Source organism: Pinus tabuliformis, chromosome 9, assembly GCF_031772625.1.
Source record: "Pinus tabuliformis cultivar Carrire ecotype Pingquan chromosome 9, CPIR1, whole genome shotgun sequence".
Taxonomy (NCBI): Eukaryota; Viridiplantae; Streptophyta; class Pinopsida; order Pinales; family Pinaceae; genus Pinus; species Pinus tabuliformis.
The window spans coordinates 1,248,406,617-1,248,422,427 of NC_142307.1; positions in this window are offsets into that span (position 1 = coordinate 1,248,406,617).

Below are 15,811 nucleotides of genomic sequence, written 5' to 3' on the forward strand. Positions count from 1 at the left end.
AGCCATGACAACCCTCACATTACCAAATATGACTCTTGCAATACGAGTTTGGTACCTGATCCCCATGACTGTGTTAGCTGTGTCAGGACACCTACAGGAAGGGAGCTTCCCTGTACCTCCATTTCAGAGGAGAACCCCTACTCAAAACCATCCAACAGTTACCACAATTGGAGCCACCAGAAAAGCAAAACAAAACGATAAAAAAGGGGAAGCTTTCAACTCCTCCAAACCTATGCAAACTTGCGCATTGTGTGAGGATTTTTGGCACCCAATTCATATATGTCCTGAAATATATAAACTAAAAACAATAATGAATGATTCCCACACATTGGTAACCTCCTCTCCACTAAAAGGAGCGAAAGTCATACCTTTACATAACAAGGAAGTACGCACCAACCATGTGTGCACCATATGCGATAAGTATGGGCATTACATCCACCATTGTACAAATATCCCTAAACTCCAAAAGACACTAAAAGGTCTCATCCAAACCATGACAATGAATCCATAGAGCCAACCCCGTCTCTATAGAACGAAAAATGCCAAAACATCTTCTACATACGGGAAGAGGTATCATCCAGCTCCACACCCACCTACAACACACAAGGACAGAATAAGCCATATTTTCACCCCTCCACTTTACCATGTGCTATATGTGATGACCCTACTGATTCGGTAGACTAGTGCCCAGAATTATGGACACACTACCAAGTCAAACCCATCAACCTCGATGAACCAAGAAATAGTTCTAGGCAACAATACCAGATATGCATAATCTGTGGGGAGAACCATCATAAAAGGAGGTGACCTCACCTTCCTTAATTCTGTAAAACGATGAATTTCATACATAACTTCGTAAAGGTAAATCCTGATCTACTGGAGTCAGATATGGAATCCATAGAACCCACCCCACCACCGGGGGATGAAGCACCCCTAGATGTCCTATGGATGTTCAAGGAGAAAAGACAACTCGAACCCCTCCATTTCACCTCCCACCACCATCACCAGGCTAGAAAAGGCCAAAAACAATCAAAAAACTCTTGTCAAAGAAAGTCTCCCATTACATGTGCATTATGTGACAAACCCAATCATTTGATCAATAAATGTCGTGTATTGAGTTGATTCAACGATACCTTCTGATTAGTAGCCCAAATCCCCTATAAGCACTCTCAAACCAAGAAAAAATCACATGATCTTATTGCCGCATATGCTATCAATTCCACCACACAAGGAATTGTCAATACCTTACATGATTTTGTCCAGCAAGAGAAGCATTAAAGCAAACCCATGCAAATAGGCCACGCAATAACAAAACCTTGCCTCAGAGATGGATACCCCCACAAGATATCCAATCTCGCCATAACAAGACCTCACCTCAGAGATGGATACCTCTAGAAGATGTTCTATCTCACAAAAACCAAACCTTGCCCCAGGGATGGATACCTCCACAAGATATCTAGTAATACAATAACCATGAGGCATCAACATCCCATGACATGAGTAGTGTCGCCTCCCATACAATCTATTCAGTTAGCACTGAACCAGTTCAGAGAAACCATCTGCATGGTACGATAGAATTTTAAAACCCTTTGGAAGGGCCCATACATAATCAAACATTGCCTCCAAAAGCGGGCATACATAGTATCAGATCCCGACGGGACTTGCCTAAAACTTCCTGTCAATGGTCTCTACCTCAAAAAATTTCACCCATAAAATGTTAGAGTAAACATGTATGTACAATGACTTATTATGATCACCTCATCATAGATGTTTTCTAAAAATCACTCTCTCCTCTCATGTATATAGAGAGATCTTCCACCATCTTATCACCACGGGATCCCTGACGACACATCTCGATGGTTGTAAACTCTCGCTGCTGCAACATGGGCCATATACTCACCTGATCGAGCATCTTGTATCTTTAATGGGCTGTGTATCAGGTCAGCCACAAACAATCAAGTAGCATATGATGTCGTCATAGGCCTCGTGGACGATGCCCACCACCTAGGCATCTGTTGACTGCATGTATTCCTTGACTCCTAGCTCTTCATGTCACAGTTAAATAGGAAATTCCAAGTCTGTGATTCATGCATTTTTCACAAGTATCTGCATGCACAAAGGTTAGCTAGACATCTTGATCGAATCACATTTACACATATACCTAGAGATCAAAATCATGTAACTGATTGCATCGCTAATCAAATCCTAGACTAGCATGCATCACACATATATAACCATCAATATATGTAAAAAAATAAATGCAGAAATACACCAACAAGTATGGATGCACATATCACACAATGAGAGATGCCAAAAAATGCCTCGTATATACATCAAAAAATATATATAGGTACAAAAATCACTTGCCTAGGACCAGGAATGATAAGTCATCAAAACATACAAGGGAGCATCCTCATATGGTTGCTTTCCCTGGTACATACATCATCTCAACGAAATGAAAAATACATAACTAGCCTCCCTAAGGCCCTGATGGCACCATCTGTGCATGAGGAGCCAAAATGGGTCCAGCTGTAGCCACCTCCATAGAAATACGGCGCAAAGTCATCTGATGCTCCCACTCCTAGGACATCATCGTCTCAACCATAACATCTGGAAGGTGAGCCCATTCCTCAAGGGGCACACCTCTAATCAAGGTCTCCACTCATATCTAGGAGTCACGATACCATCGTAACTCCTCCTCTGCAACATCTCGTTGCACTTGAGCCTCCTCAGCTCACGTGACCAGACTATCAGTAACCATAGCCCCCTCTCTAGAGGGTCAACCAATCTCCATTTGATTCGACTATCCTCGTCACTCTCAAGGAGAAACTAGAGGCCCTAGTAACCAGGGTCTCTGAGGAACAAGCGCATCCCCCACAACTCCCATGTGTCTCGGGTCATGGCCAACTAGGAAGGCCAAGGGATGCCCTCATGGTCCCGCATCTGCAGGTAAACAAAGCATAGTGTCAATATCATCGTAAATCATAAATACATGAAAAAACACATATGTATACAAATGTAGAAATAGCAATCGTATACCTAATCGCCCCTAGGTAGCACCTTGTGAGAGCCCAATCTTCGGATCTCCCCAAAAGTCAAGCCCATGGTATGAATAGTCCAAAATCAACTGGGGGTTCAACTCGACCAATGTCATACCACGTTGGTCCAATACAGACCCACCTCTCCTCTTCCCTCCCAAGGCATCGCCCATCCCCAATGGCGCATGCGAGGCTCTCGAGGCGGCCCAATCGGTACTTCAAGTACAAGGTGAAGCATCACTACCCTCTCATAGAGTATGCTGCATAACACACTCTCGTAACCAAAATTCTTCAGCGTCAAGCGTTGAACTTGGGAAAGCTACGACACTATCCCCTGCCACACCATTCGGGCCCATTAAAAAAATGCCCCCACCTGAAGTCGTTGCAAAATAAAGATATGTGACCCCGAGCACCGGTTGCGGGACGCCGACCCGACCAGTCTAACATTCACAGCCAACGCTACTCGCTTAGCTAGATCCTCCACTGTTGCGATCCTCATGTAACCATCTTGAAGAGGACCTGGACCGTAGTGCTCCTCAGCCCAAACCCTCATGCCAGCATCAATTTCTGGAAGGGGATATGGAATCACCTACCCACATGGCATAAAACCAGTCACAAAATAGACGTCAACCTCTGCCAAGATCAGGAGGTCTGTATGATAGATGACCATAAACTCATGATCCGCATCCCAACAACTTACCAAATATTACAGGAACTTGTCTTGCGACATCATCAATGGGTTCTGAAGAAACTTCAATAACCCCCACTCCACGAGCTGCTCCCTCGCACCAGCATCGTACGTCATAACATTCCAGAGAGGAGTCTAGTCTCGCTCTCTCCAGATCATCTTGACATCAAGGATGACACAAATCAGAAAGGAGAACCCCTCAAGCCTTAAAAAACTAAAATGGGGGCAAAAAAGCCACTTTTTCACCACCGCACGCCTGTTCTTCAGAACAATGCACAATGCACGTGCTTGTATCCCATACATGTGTGTACCCAACACACATTTGCTTTAAAAGGGCGCAAAGAACCCTGCACAGGTCTCTTATTGCAATATCTTAAATCAAATGTGTGCAATGCATGTTTGAGTATTCATTATACGTGGGGTCTTCACGCATAAACCTAGTTATGCGGAAAGACCGTGCGGCTCAAGTAGAGTCGCCCATGTGGTCCTCAAAAATGGAATCAAAAAGTTATATAAGGGACCCCTGTATGGCCTACCTAATCTACCAAGACTAAAAATTACACAAGTATGGGCTCATACTCCTATCTGTCATTGACGGTACGAATCTCGGGTACACAGGCTGACCGTGATGACAAGAAACGCTCCAGGAAAGCTCTCAGACAACCACAGCTCAACAATGCAAATGATTGATAGTTGTGCCCCACAACCCTATTTATCACCCTATTTTCCATCTTTGGGGGAACATTGCAGAATCTTGGGATCTCCATTGACAAAACTTAAAGAGACATGAGGATCAATGGCACAATATCTTAATCATGGAACCCTCTATTCTCGAAAACACCAAAAATCATTTTTTAGATCTATTGCGGATGTCAAGTGCTTCTCCAGCTCTCTAAGTCCATAACATTAATTACATATTTATGTCTTAAATGATGCTTTCACTTCGCATTTTGGTTCTTTCCATGGCAGGAATATCACACATGGTCAGTTTCAACCAGCACCTCGATAAGCGAAAAAGAGTAGGTATCATTCTCCACTCAACATGATAGGCTTCCCACTAAAAATATTTTCATATCCTCACATCATTTCTCCAAAATGCGCCATAAGGTCCAACATCTCGACCATGTTTATCATCATCTCACACTCGTACATGATAAGCATTCACGTTGGTCGATAGAAACCCCCCCTCATTGCTCCCTCAATCATTATCGATCCTCCTTGACACAAAGGATCCATGACCACTCACTTCGGCCTAGGAGAAATCTCACATACATATCTAAAAGTTTAGCCTCATTACACTACATTCATTTAAGCATTCACCCCATTCTCTTGAGCCCCTATACAAATACTAATGGACACACATCTATGTCTTGCATTTGACCTATCGTTCATTTGCACCACTTAGCCCATTTGTACCACCTCACCCACCCACCTGACACAGAGACCAACCAATGGGCCCCCACCCTCAAAAAATACATTACACCTTCTTACATGTTCCTATCATCATGGGGCACCTATCTCCGTGGATGTACATCCAAACCAAACCTTATTCTTTTGGCAAGTGTACAAATATTCTTTCAAAAAAAAAAAAATCTCCCATCCATATTTGATTTTTACATTCTAGGGCCCTTGCCCGCCTTCAGTCTCTAATCATATTTGGTCACAACTCATCAGAAAACTACCCCCATTTTTCACATCCGTCAAAAATCACTTACACCCCTCCTGGAAAATCCTACTGACTCCAAGACCATCAAAAAGTATGTTTTGACCGCCTCCATTTGCATCTCGAGCTCTGACCTTAGAAGAGCTATATATATCCTCGAATATCGATAGCCCTCACTATCATGACTATCAAACCCAAGTTATTACAATCTATTCATATCTATTTCCCGACTCCCCACATTGGGTAGATGGCACCCCTTTCCTGTCGACTTCAAAAAATGTATTCCAGGAAAGAGGTAGTACCTTGGATGCTCCCTCCCTTAATAGGGATATCCTCAGGTGGCACATTGGGAACCATTATTGCCCAGTGATGTCATCGGTTCCCTTGACATTCGACATCAACTCAAAAATTTCATGTCAAGGTGGGGTCGTAGTTAGTTACTATTGTATCTTGTTCACATAGTCAAAGACCCTCGCTCCACCAAGCACCTCATTCAGTGGGAGAGGTACCTACCGCCAAATATCTATGCATACCATAGCACCTACCCAAAGTGCTTCACCAAGATATGCATAGGAAAAGAATATTTCACCTATATGACCAGAAAGCACCCCTGTGGGCATCATCAACGATCATCATCAGTTATAAGTAGGTCAACAACCAAAAAGTTGACTGGACACAAATCAGTTGTTGTCCAATTGTAATCAATTTTGATTAGCCATCATAATGAGCATGGGACATACCCACCTCATATAGAGCACACTATTATTGAATTTTTTTCCACTAGAGCATGCGCATCAATTATACTCAGTCAATGATTTTTCACTACTCATCTATGAAACAAACTATCCTCTCTCTTAAAAGGATAATCAGACTCTCCAAAGAAAGAAAAAACATGGTGTATTTTGGCTATACATCTGCTCCTAACCTCATACATCATGGGGTAACTATTAACACTAGAATATCGTACACCTACTAGTACAATCCAGGAGACATTAAAAGTGTCTAGCAGAATGCACACATGGGCAATTTTCCAACTGAATGCATTACAATGATTCAAAAATAAAAGGTTCTCATAAGTTCCAAAGTTTATAAAGGAAATTAATTAAGGTCTTGCGTATATTTCTTTGATAAACACATGCATGTGACATATCATCAAAAAATCCGTGCGTTTGCATAAAAGGTGACTCAGTAGTCTGGGACCATTCCACACACTTGGAGCCGATTTCTTGATATGAGGTAGGCCTAGTACAGACGAATTTGATTCACCTTGGAGAAGTGCAACCCTCAATGGAATCATATTTTCCTACTCATGTGCCTTTATCATACATGTACCAAGAGTTGGAAGAGGGATTCAAAAACTATATATAAACAGGCCATGGGAGAGCCAAAAGAGGAGACATTGTTATGCTGGCCAAATTGCTTTGAGGAGACCCAACATCTTATTGAGTGAAGAACAATCCACCCTTTGGAGAGTCTACACACTTCTTTGAGAGAGAGGAGAAACTTGCAAAGAGATCGAGGAAAGGAAACATCATTGTTGATGATTATTGAGCTCCCTAGCTCAAGGAATTCTCTTAAAGTGCTCTAGTATTCTGATTGTATTCAAGCTCTACCACCAGAAATCAATAAAGGGAGATTTTCCATACATTATTGATGTGTTTTTTCCATTTGAGCATTTTTATGTTCATGCACCTCTTTGTTTAAATCTATGTTTTTGTACACATTGTATCCATTATTTATAATTTTGTTTTTATTTAAGTCTATCCACTAACATCACCAAATTTGGCTGTGATCCTTTGCAGGTAACAATCCACTGTTGAGGGGTGTTTTTTGGTACCCTTGTGCTCCAAAAACACTACAATATGGAGGAATAAGGAACATTAGTCAGAAACGTAGGGAAGATTGACCTACTACAATCCATTGATTCTCGAAGCTTACTTCTCACACTGACTGTAAAAGTGATGTTAGGTACATGACCTCATAAGAACAGAATATGATTATCAGGTCCTCAGTATCAGTGATGTATAATCTCAAGGGATGAATACATGTTTTGTATTAATGATGATTCTTATGTTTGTTTTGATATTCATTTTTCTTATACTACTAATAGTGCATCTTGTGTAGTAACAGTGAATAGGTACATACAATACAGGCTCAGGGGGATCTGAAGGTGTGAAGTTTCAATATTTCACTTTCTATATGCTGATCTATTGAAGATAAATTGCATATATACATGAGTTCTGATCTAAAAAGTCAGGTATATTTTGTTGTGATGAAGAAATAGTGAGACATACTTAGGAAAAGGCTTTGATATGCTTCAGTCAATTATTATTTAGCTTTCATATTCTCATGGTTTATGGTTATAGTATGTTGATGCTATTTAGAAGTGGTTTTATAAGTTGTTGATGCCCAGATGGATATCTGATTGATGAAGATACTTTGATGTTCTTACTCAGATCTGACAGTGAATAGTTGGCACAAGTTCAGGGGGAGCATTTGCTATGCTTCTAATAATGCATTGTTGGTATTATGTTTGCTTTAGAATTCCTTGGTACATAATGATGCTTATCAATGGTGATATTGCTTGTTGTTGACGTTCTTGAATGATGATGCATGAGTTTCTAATTATGGTTGATGCTTATTAGTTGTTGAAAGAACATGTAGATCCTGTTAACTCATGCTATTATTATTTTATTATAATTCAACTATCATGGATGAAGTCTATGGGATGAGTGGTTGAGTTTCATAGTTTCTGATGTATGAAGAATTTGGGCCAAGAGAATGATGTTGTGACATTTTTCACAAAGTCATGGTCATTGATATACTACTCCTACATCTCCTTGATGATACTAGGGAACATGACATATTTTGATGGTGTTGAAGAATGATGCTACACTATGATGATATGCTTGATCCTCACTTATGTTGTTGTTGCATACCTAGTCACAGGTTGATGATATTGAAGCTACATTGTCCTATCTTTCATATTGAAGATGAGTTGTTGCTGACAGATGCTTATGGTGCAGATCCTACATAGTATATGATGGTTGTTGTAGACTATCTTGGTCTTGTTACCTCACTATAGAGGTCTTTGGTCTTTGTTATACATGTCATATCTGTCATTTGATGTAAAGGTCATGTAAAGACCTATGATGTAATCATTGTAAAATTCAATCATGTATGGACTATTGTGGACAAGTCTTTTTGGGCATATGATGTAATTTGTAACCCCATTGTGATTGGGTGGTTGATGTCATAATATGTAAACCCACTATGATTGGGTGATTGATGTAAGTTTGAGTCCTTGGTGATAGGAAAATTCATATGAAACTGAGTCATAGAGTCATGTATTTTATTGTACATCCTTCAAAAATTTTAGCATGTGCTCAGGGGGAGCATGGTCAGTATTCAATGTTCACACTCATTCAAATCAGACTTACATAACTCATATCAACAAAGGAACATAAGCCTTAATTAAAGCATTGGTCATCCATTTTCCATTGATGTCAATGGGGAGAGTAACTTGGTGTTTGAAAAGCTTGGTGCTTAGCTTGATGTGTTTTATAGGTATCTACAAGTGGTGGTGACCAAACACAAAAATGGTTGCCATTAAGTCCAAAGGGGCAGATTTTGGGCATTATGACCAATGTTTTATCCTTGATGACAACTTACTTGATGAATTGTCCTTTGATGGAAACCTACTTGATGAATATGTCAATAGGATATGTCTGCATGTGACAGAAAATGATTATTAGTTCAGAGACAGAAGAATGATAAAGATGAAGTTTGAAGAAGTATACATAGGTTTGGTGAAGCAAAGTCGAGTATACGAAAGTTCTATGAAGCAAAGTCATGTTGACACTCAGGTTTGGTGAAGCAAGGTAGAGTATACGCGAGTTCTGTAAAGAAAATCTTGATACACATGTGGGTATGAAGAAGGAAAGACGTGTATAGTTTCCAAACCATGGTATTATAAATAGCAAGGGTCTTTATCATGGTATTGACTTTTGGTATTGAGTCCAACAACAGATATTTGATCCCAACTAAGAATACCATCAACATTAATATGGTTTTGACCTGTGGTATTGGATAAGGTCTAAGCTATATAAGGAGATGAAGATCAAAGTGGTAGAGTGTGCAAGTGATGAATATTTTTATGAATAGTTAGATATAAATAAAGTATGCATGTAGTGGGGCTATTAGTGACTTTCTTGATTTGAAACTACGATTGCACCTGAAAATTTAATGATGGATCAGATCCAATAGATCTGAAATGACATTTTTGATTATGGGTTGATTTTATTAGTGATGATAATGTCTAGACGTGTGATTTTTCTGTGTATGTTGAGATATGGGTATGTGTGAAGTTGTTCGATGCAGTGAAGGTTTGTGCCAGTAATTGCAGATCTATACATAGGTTTTATAACCTGAAAGTTGCATACACATGAAAGTTTAATACTGGAAAGTAGTGTATATATTCAAATCTATACGTGGGTTTCATTCTGGAGAAGTGCGTATACACGTGGAAATTCTTTGAGGAAAGCACATATATAAGCTAGGTTTTGGTGGAAAAGATGGTTGATCAGTTTAACCAATCTTACTATGTTTTTGTTGTCTGTCAATGAAGTCTTACTTGACGATATGGGCTTAATAGTGATGCTTTGATTGAGGATTGATTGATTGAAGAATGATGAAGCTATTAGTTACGTGTGATTGAACATCAATGATGATTCTGTGACTATTTTAGAATCATGCAGTGGATCTGTGTATGATTCAGTGTTTATTTCAGAGTGATAGTGGTTTATTTTCAGGGTTCAGTGTTTTCATATCTGTACGCGGGTATGCCTCATGGAAAGCATGTATACACGAAGGTCTACTACAACAATGTAGCGTATATATTCTAATAGTTTATTGATCACAGATTTTAGTTGATTTAGTAAATTGATGCAATGTTTGGGTTCAGTATTAGTACTCTGGTTACAGTGATCTAACTGCTCGGGTTGCTTAATTTGATTGATTTTGGTTTCATTTGATTCAGTGATTGGTTGATTCAGTTGATTTAGTGATTGGTTGCATTGATCAATTTTCAGTTTTGATATTTGGTATTGGGCTTAAATGATAGTAGCAGGTCCAGTCTGAAATTTGATGAAACATGGCCTACAAGTTGCGATGTCTTGTAGCAGGTGGATCCAATATGAAAATTTATGAAACGTGGTCCACAAAGGTGTTTAGGTTTGGATCCTTCTGTCAGGCCAGGAGGTAACTCCTCAAATGAGATTATATTTATTCATTTGGGCTATTCATAGTTATATACATGAGGGAGTGACTATTGAGTTTTGTCTCCCGACGACTCTCCATTTTCTCTTATTAATTATTTACACTATTTATAATTTTTCACCCAATCCCTATGATTAGGTATCAACATTGCCCCCTTAATCTGAAGGGATTTTGGTGAGTCCAAGCATCGTTCTAAATCTTTCAATATTTTCTCTTCCAAGCGCTTGGGTGAAAATGTTTGCAATCTTCTCATTAGTGGAACAATGGCAAAGATGGATTGTTTTAGCCTCAACATGATGCCGAATCAGATGATATTTTGTATTGATGTGATTTGTTCGATCATGGAACTTTGGGTTCTTGGCCAACTTTATTGTAGAGGTATTGTCAGTCATGAGTGGAGTCTAATGTACTTGTTTTACCTACAAATCTTCCAAAATTTTCTTGAGCCACATAATTCCTTTTGTTGCCTTAGCTGTTGCCACAATTATTCCTCTATTGTGGAATCTACTGGAACTGATTGTTTGCACGATCTCTAGGAGATAACTCCTGATCCAAGACTCATAGCATAACTAGAAGTAGATACCCCAGTTTCTTTGTCTCCATCGAAGTCTGAATTAGAGTATCCAATCAAGCTGAAGTCACCCACCTGTGTATACTTGAGTCCAAAATCTTGAGTTCCCTTCAAGTACTTTAGAACTATTTTTGCAGTAGACTAATGTCCCTCACAAGGCTTTTGCATAAACTTGGGAATGATTCCAACAACGAACGAAATGTTTGGTCTGGTAGTAGTCAGGTAGTTGAGACTTCCTACAAGTTGTCTATACTTTTGCATCCTCAAATTCTTTTCCTTCATTGGATGTGAGCTTTAAGTTTTGTTCCATTGGAGTAGTTAGAGGATTTCATTCAACCATGCCAAACCTATTCAACAGATCTCCAATATACTTATTTTGAGAAAGAAATATGGACTTCAGATGTTGAGTTACTTCAATACCAATATAGTAATGAACATAGCCCAAATCATTCATTTCAAAACCATTCCTCAATTCCTTCTGTATGGATGCAATGTAGCTCTCATTATTCCTTGTCATCAAAAGATCATCTACATATACCACAAGATATATAATTGTTTTGCCAACTTTCTTGACAAAAATAATTGCATCATCAATATCATACTGTTTGAAATTGATTTTTTAGAAGATGTTTAGTTAGTTCTTCATACCAGGCTCGTGGTGCTTGTTTGAGGCCATAGAAGGATTTCACAAGTTTGCATACTTTATTTTCATGTCCTTTCACAAGAAATCCTTCAGGTTCAGACATAAACATTCTCTTTTAGATATCCATTCAAGAAAGCAGTTTTTACATCCATTTGATGGACTTTCCAACCGTTCTGAGCTGCTAAGGCAAAGAGTGTCTGGATGGTAGCCCATTTTGCTGTGGGGTAAAAAGTCTCCTCATAATCAACCCCTTCCTCCTGTGCAAAAACTTTTTCCACAAGCCTGGATTTGTGCTTGTCAAGTGAGCCATCAACTTTATACTTGTTCTTGTAGACCCACTTGAAACCAATTGGTTTGGTTCCCAATGGAGGATCAACCAGCTTCCAAGTGACATTCTTTATCAAGGCATCATACTCCTTTTGCATCGCTTATTTCCATTCATCATGAGAAGTGAATTCTTTGAAGGAAGTTGGTTTAAAATCTGTAGACAAATTCAATTCACAATCATAAGAAACATCCATATCAACAGGTGAATCATAGTCATCTACATCACCTCCATTTTGTCGGGTTGAATTTCTAGTTCCTGTCTTTCCAACCTCACCAGGATGAACACTTTCAAGTGTCTTTGTCAGCCACTTTGGGGGACCCTTTTGAGATGGTCAAGGCTACTCAGTTGATTGAGTTAGGATTGAATCAAGATTGAGTCTCCCAATTCTGTCAATCACATCACTCAAAGTATCATCAGTGGTTGGAGTTTCATGCGGGGGAGAGAGTGCTTCAAAAGAATATTCCACAGGTTGATCCAGTATAAGAACCCACCCTTCAATATGTGGAATATGATTATCAAATTCTTGAAATGATTTTTCATTTGCGAATCTATCCAAGTGATGAAGTTGTCACTTAACAACATTGTCATCTTTGAATGATTCAAGAAATATTACATCTCTATATACAACAAACTTTTTATTGAATTCATCATAGAGATGATATTCTTTGGAGGTGTTTGAATACCCCAGGAAGATGTTGAAAATAGCAACAAGAAATGCTAAAAATATGAGTGCTAAAAATAGCACTGCTATAAATAGCATTTCGAGATACATTCCAATTTTAGTTAGTCCCTAAACTAAAATTGAGAATTAAAATTCGAATTTGATCTTAGCAGCTGTTTGTAAAATAATTAATTAATTCATCTTGAGTTAATTAGTTGTAGAAAATCAAACATGAAGTCTATGTGAAGACAAGCAACAGTTTCTCCATTGATTGAGGAAGTTATCCCTTGATTAAAGGAGATCAGGATGAGTTGTAATTAGTTAGCTCAGTTAGCTAAGTTAAGTCCAGTTAGATTAGTTCAAATAGTTTGTTGAACTAATTGTGAGTTCAGTTAATTAATGCATGCATGCATGTAACTGCTACACTTCAGATAACTGAATATTCTCTCATGAATAAATCATGCATGTCAGTTCAGACAGAGACCCAGTTGAGATTAGATGATGGGACAGTGTACTATCAGTTGCAGGAATATTCCATGGAGGATATCTCTTGCATGCAGAAGGAATTCATTATTTGGAGATTCTGCAGTTACTTTTGGGTTTGATGAGTGTGTGATGAGGCTAATTCACAAAGGTGGTAGCATTGGACCCCAAGGAAAACTACACAAGGAAATAGGAGGCTTGGAGGGCTGAGGGAAGGCATATCTTGTGTCTATTCAGTCTGTGAGCTGTATTGTTGGATTGTACTAAGAGCAGGATAGCTTGTGAGCTGATGCTTTGTGTAATCTGAACATATTTCCACTTGTATGATAATACAAAGATCGGGGTTTTTAGCTGAGGCTTTCCCCAGAGTATTCTTCTGTGTTCATGTGTGATTGATTTCTAATTCTCAGTTATATGTGTTCTATTTGATCTTGCTCAAATTCAATTAAGCTTTTGCAAGTTTGTTGTAGAAGTAGATCTTGTATTTTGCTTTAGTATATTGCATAATCTGTTGATCTACAGTGGGAAATTCTACATGGTATCGGAGCAAAGGTGATCAAAGTGAAGAACAACATACAAAGAAGGGAGAAGTTCAAAGTTTCAAGTTCCTGATTATAGAATTCGAGTTCTTATCATGTCTCAATTTCACCAATGGCGTTTAGTGGTTTAAGACTCGAGTATGCCCTTGATGGCAGCTCAAATTATATAGCCTGGAAGGATTGCATGGAAGCAGTATTAGAGGACAACGGTCTAAAGGACTTCATTGATCAAGAAGTCCCTAAGCCAGTAGTGGCTAATGCTACAGAATTGGCAGAATGGAAAAAATGTGTGGCTAGAGCGAGGAGAATCCTCCTGAAGAGAGTTCGAGACCACATTGTCTCGAGCCTCCATGGGAAGGAGACACCATTTTCGATGTGGAAAACATTGAAAGATCTATATCAAAATAGCAGCGATCAGAGGAAGTTGGCGCTGAAAGAGAAGCTTTGGAAAATCAAGTGTGAAAAGAGCAACACGATCTCTACATATCTGAACAAGCTCACCACCTGCAAGGATGAGCTTGGAAGTGTAGGGATCACAACAACTGATGATGACATGGTGAGTCTTGCTCTCCTCGGTCTTCCTAAGAGCTGGCATAGCTACCAAGACTCGGTTATTAGAAGAGAGAAAATTCCAGATTGGGAACGACTTTGGTCAGATCTGATGTAGGAGGAGATAAGAAGAAGCACCAGAGATGGATCTTCATCAAAAGAAGATGATGAAGAAAATCCAGCCTTAGCGAGTAAGACGAGGAAACAGAAAGGGAAGGTGTCCCATCCCAAATCCAGTTCTTCCCATGGTGGGAAGAAGTTTGACAAATCGAAATGCGATGCTTTCATTGTCACGAGGTGGGCCATTATGCTACGAATTGTCCACAGAAGAAATCCAAGAAGGGATCCTCAAAGGGATTAGACGGTGATGCACTAGCCTCACAGTTTGAGTTGGATTTCTCTCTCATTGCATGCATGGTTTCATCCATGGTAATATGTGTTTGGTACCTGGACAATGGAGCCTCTTTCCACATGTTCGGTGACAAGAATCGTTTCAGTACCCTGGAGGAGAAGGATCTCTAGATGCGGATCGAGATGGGAGATGATGGAAAGTACCGTGTTTCAGGTGAAGGTATGGTTGTGTTTCAGAGGGAGCATGGAGCTCCTCTCACCTTGACTGATGTAAAGTATGTACTGGGTCTGAAGAAGAATCTTGTGTCTGTCGCTATGCTAGAAGATAAAGGCTATGATGTAGTCTTTAGTAAAGGAAAGGTATTCCTAAGGCATATCGGTACTAGACAGACCAAGAGGATTGGGATTCGAGTAAAGAATCTCTACAAGCTGGAGGTAGATGACTATGTTGCATTGAGTTCCAAAGCAGAGGTGGTGCAAAGCCAAGATGTTGGCAAACTATGGCATAGAATATTGGGCCACTTGCACCGTGGAGCCTTGAAGATCATGTAGCAGATTTCTACCAGACTTCCCAAGGGAAAACTGGAGCATACGGATACATGCAAAGGTTGTACCTTGGGTAAGTATGCGAAATGTTCCTTTCAGGATCGAGACAGTAGAGCTGGAGCAATCCTGGAGCGAGTTCACACAGATGTCTGTGGACCATTCTCTACAACCTCTACCGCTAAACAAAGGTACTATGTTATTTTTATTGATGATTTTTCTCATAGATGTTGGATCTACTTTATCTGGAAAGAAAATAAAAGCCTTGCGTAGCGACAATGGTGGAGAGTATGTCCCCCAACAGTTTAAGGACATTTGCACTGCAAAAGGAATTAAACGGGAGTTGACGGCACCTCATAACCCACAGCAGAATGGGGTGGCCGAAAGGAAGAACAGATCGATTGTGGGAGCAGCTCCAGTGATGTTGCATGACCAAAACCTACCACTTCATTTATGGGCTGAGGCATGCAATACAAC